Source organism: Dasypus novemcinctus, chromosome 1 (assembly GCF_030445035.2).
Source record: "Dasypus novemcinctus isolate mDasNov1 chromosome 1, mDasNov1.1.hap2, whole genome shotgun sequence".
Taxonomy (NCBI): domain Eukaryota; kingdom Metazoa; phylum Chordata; class Mammalia; order Cingulata; family Dasypodidae; genus Dasypus; species Dasypus novemcinctus.
In genome coordinates, this window is record NC_080673.1 from 127,309,017 (window position 1) to 127,313,882 (window position 4,866).

The 4,866-nt window shown below is 39.1% G+C and overlaps 1 pseudogene; it reads right to left on the reverse strand.

The window, feature by feature from the left end:
- Positions 1-1,590: 1,590 nt before the first annotated feature.
- Positions 1,591-3,685, reverse strand: LOC101434333 (cytokine receptor-like factor 3; annotated as a pseudogene).
- Between the last annotated feature and the right edge of the window lie 1,181 nt (positions 3,686-4,866).

Consider the following 4,866-nt stretch of genomic DNA (forward strand, 5'->3'; position numbering starts at 1 on the left):
TTCAGACAGCTAGACAAGGCATCTACATTCTAGCACATCTTCTTGGCAATCACTAACCAAAGTGAAAGGCTGCTTATACATAAAAGGCAAGGGATAAAGGTTATGGTTATCTGACAGGTAATTTGAATCCCTAAAGAAATTATATTACAAAAATATTAAACTTGCTTATCTAAACACTTTTCTACTGGTAAAAAGTACAAAAAAATTCACATTAAAAAGTCTGTGACCCCTTTATCCTCATTGTGTCCTGAGAGAAAGATGGGTCACCAGCAGCTCTACCGGAGCCATCTGTGAAAATTTGGCCAGGGTTCCTGCTCTTGCTGCTTCTGCTCAAACTGACATGGTCTGATCCAGAAATACAGTCTCAATATGCGCTGCCAGTGTTTCAGTCAGTATGGGAAGGACATAGTCTTCATTAAGTTGGACTAATTGATCTTCCTTGAATGAACTATCTAGGAAATCTACCTGACTAAAACAATGCTAGTTCTTTGCATATAAAATAAAACTAAAAAAACTGAAAAAAAAGTCTGTGGTATAGCAAGATCATCATTTTTACATACTAAATTTTTCAAATATTTACATGAATACAGGTTCTCAAAAAATAGGTCAAGTATTTATGCTGCTTGTTTGGTCCATTAAAAGACCATTTATCAGGGAGCAGATGTAGCTCAAGTGGTTAAGCACTTGCTTCCCATGTACTAGGATCCTGAGTTCGACTGCCAGTACCTTCTAAAAACAAAAGAAAGAAACAAACAAAACACCAACTAGGGGGAGCCAGTGTAGCTCAGTGGTTGAGTGCCAGCTTCCTACATGAGGTCCGGGGTTCAATCCCTGGCCCTAGTACCTCAAAAGAAAAAAAAGACCATTTATCAAAACTGACATAAACTGCAGATCATATGCTACAAATGGTACATCCATATCACTGAGGCTGGATATTTACATTTGCATATTACATACCTGTGAAATAGCTATTAGTTTTATTCTGAAAAATACTCTAGCCTATCCTAAATCAAATTGCAAAGAGAATGAAAGAAAAACTTTAGCTATTGTAGACATTTGTCTAGGATTTATAAAAAATGCAAACCTTATAATTCTTTTGGAACTTAAAGATTATTGAACATAAGATTAAAGTCAACACTGCTAACAAAATATCTGACATGGAGAGAACATCAATATACTCAAGTGGAGAACACATGAGTGAATATGTTTTATAGAACTCTGGCTTCTATCTGGTCTATTGCTGTTTTATTTTAATTCTACAGGCATTGGGTTCTTAAAAAATGAAGATGTAATAAAATAATATTATATTAGCTTTATATTTTAATAAGTACTTTTAAAACAATTTGATTTTTATTATGATGTATTATTTCAATTGACACTATACTAAAAATAAAATTGACTGCGTTATGGTTTTGTCCACAAAATTCAAGTATCTTATTGCTAAAATATTCCAAAATGAATTCAGTAAACATTGTTTTCATTTTCAATTGCCTGAGAGATGAATCCAACTATTTTTTATCAATTACAGCTAAAGTGGGCTGAGAACAGCTATCAAATGCATATGCAAAACAAAGTCAATCACCCCAAAATCTAAAACACTAGCACTTTCCATCCAGATAGAAAAATGAGCATCCAAAGTAATGAGAACCACATGATTGATTAAATGACCAATCAAAAACCCACTTCTCTGTTACTCAAGGTAATAGTTACTCAAAGCTTGAAGTTTCTGCCTTCATTGGGGGTTCCTAGAGTCATGGCTTCAATGTCAAAAGTGACACTGACATTGGAAAACCCAGTTCTTTCCTATTTACAAAAACTTCACCATTTGTACTAATGCACACTGCCTGACCCACTGCAAAGAGTCATATCCATTGTTTTTCTGCACATACTCCTACATGTCTCTTTTGTCTGGTTGTCCTACAATTTCAACTCTGAATATTAATGTCTACCCACAAAAATAAGTTGGAGTGCTAGAGAACACCTGATAATTCAGTATTATCTAGAAAGCTATATTTCTTCGACTGCAAAGACTGTATCTCTCAAAGTCAGCTGTCCATTCATGAGGTTCCAATGTGGAATGACCTATCTAGGGGACACTTCAAGGACTCCACTCCTGTTGGCTATCTCCTTAGATATAGACTTTAAACCGATCATCAGCACTGGGGGCTATGTGCAATATTATCCTCAAAATGTACAGTTATGGAACTGAAGCTTGTAATCTTGGGCTGCAAAATTATCATTGACCTTACACTATTGCTGTATGATGTCTCCAGGTTTCTCTAACACTTCTATCTGTACTGGTGGGTGAGATGCTACTGCTCCATGTTTAAAAATGTGATTTTTAACTATGTTATGAATAGAGTCAACCAACTGAGCAGATAAACAAGGCACATCAACCAGTAATGGCACTTCTGGTAAGCTGTTCAACTGAATCTGAGAGGCCTTTTTGGTAAAATTCCAGTTTCTCATTCTGTTATCCTACATACTCAAGAATGGCCACCTCACCTTCTCAGACTGAGTCCTCTGCAGTGTTAACTCCATGCTCTTTGAGCTTCTGCCGGTCATCAAGTAGCTTAATGGTCTGCTCAATGGTGTCCACTTCTTGCAAAAGAGTCACCAACTAACTGCTCACCCAGAAGCTTCCCAAGGGTTCTCTTTAAATCATTAAAATGCTGTTTGATGACCTCCCAACTCATTTTGAAGTCTCTTAGCCATATAAACTAATTCACCTTTACCATTTTCCCCTTTTATTCAAGGTCTTTTTCTAGTTGCATCACCAGCTGGTGATTGGCAGTAATCCTTTGGCACCTGGGAGGCTCATCCCCAGGAGTCATGTCCCATGCTGGGGGAAGGTAGTGCATTTGTATGCTGAGTTTGGCTTAGAGAGTGGCCACATTTGAGCAACATGGAGGCTCTCAGGAAATAACTCTTAGGCATCCTGCAGCTCTAGGCATAGTTGAAATTTCAAGCACAAAGGCTCATAAGCATAGTCATCAGTATCAAGGGCTCATCACTGGCTTATCCTTCTTCACTGGTGTTGCACTTGCACTTGAAGGATTGTTGCTGTTCCTCTGGGGACTGTGACAGAGCTCCCCTACCTAGGAACTCAGCCCTCCCTCTACTATAGAACTATTGTGACTCTAGCAATGGAAGAAATTGTATCATTGATGTGGAGACTGTGGGCACAGGAGTTGCTGAGGGCAGGGAGAGGGAAGAAGAGGTGTGATGTAGGGACATTTTCAGAATGATATTGCAGAGACAGATGCTGGACATTATATATCCTGCCAAAAACACTGAATGGACTGGGGGAGAGTGTAAATTGCAATGTAAACTATAATCCATGTGGTGCAGCAGTGCTCCAAAATGTATTCACCAAATGCAAGGAATGTGCCACAATGATGAAAGAGGTTGTTAATGTGGGAGGAGTAAGGGGGTGGGGTGTGGGGTATATGGGAACCTCTTATATTTTTTAATGTAACATTTTTTATGATCTATGTGTCTTTTAAAAAAAAGACAATTAAAAAAAATTTTTAATGATGTTTAAGGATATCTCATTTGTGATCTGCTTCTGAGGCTCCCGCAACCCCTGTAGCCTCTGGCCCAGCACCATCCGGTAGCTCAGCACTACTGCCAAGTTCTCAGGGGTCTCCTGCAATAGCAGCTTAGGGTCTATCTCCATCACGCCCCTTATCCACCCACCAACTGTGGGAGCGGGTTCTTCACTGCCCAGGGCACGATTATTTTATTAAAATAATTACAAATCATAATATGTAGCATTTAAAAATAATTCTTTCTCATAATTTTTTCACTCGGTTATCTTACACCACCTTCAAGGTGTTTAGGGTATGTAATATCCTGCTTTTATTGCCCTGTTTTTAATAGATGAAGAAGATGAGAAATGAAGATTCTGGTAAATTGCCAAAGGTAGTGGACTAATGTCAGAATTGGAAGTAGAACATATCTCTACTTTCTCCCAATCCAGTGCAAATAAGTCAGTATATTTTCATAACTTTTCAGTCTATAGTTACGTGGAGATCATTTGTGAAGACATTTTAAAATTAAACATATATTAAATATTTTCTACTAATGATTATGTCTTCTAATTATGTTGATGTGTTTTGTTTTTATGATTTTTTTACTTCTTTTAAAATCTTACATGCTTCCATGCTTCTTATAAAAGCATAGTATGGGAAGTGGACTTGGCCCAGTGGTTAGGGTGTCTGTCTACCACATGGGAGGTCCGCGGTTCAAACCCTGGGCCCCTTGACCTGTGTGGAGCTGGCCCATGTGCAGTGCTGATGTGTGCAAGGAGTGCCGTGCCACACAGGGGTGTCCCCACGTAGGGGAGCCCTACGCCACGGAGTACCATGCCACGCAAGGGTGTCCCCATTTAGGGGAGTCCCACGCCAAGGAGTGCCATGCCACGCAGGGGTGTCCCCACGTAGGGGAGCCCCACGTGCAAGGAGTGCGCCCCGTAAGGAGAGCTGCCCAGTGCAAAAGAAAGTTCAGCTTGCCCAGGAATGGTGCCTGCACACACGGAGAGCTGACACAACAAGATGATGCAACAAAAAGAAACAGATTCCTGTGCTGCTGACAACAACAGAAGTGGACAAAGAAGAACACGCAGCAAACAGACACAGAGAACAGACAACTGGGGCGAGGGGGAATGGGAGAGAAATAAATAAATAAATCTAAAAAAAAAAGCATAGTAGCTGTACCTTGAAGAAATTTTTTAAAAAATCCACAAGATGATATGATTTAGCAAAAGCATGCATACTATATTGATTGACTTAGTTAAGATACTTTGAGTTCTTACTATTGTCAAGCTTAACATTCACTATTTCATTTGTTTTTATACAAACTATG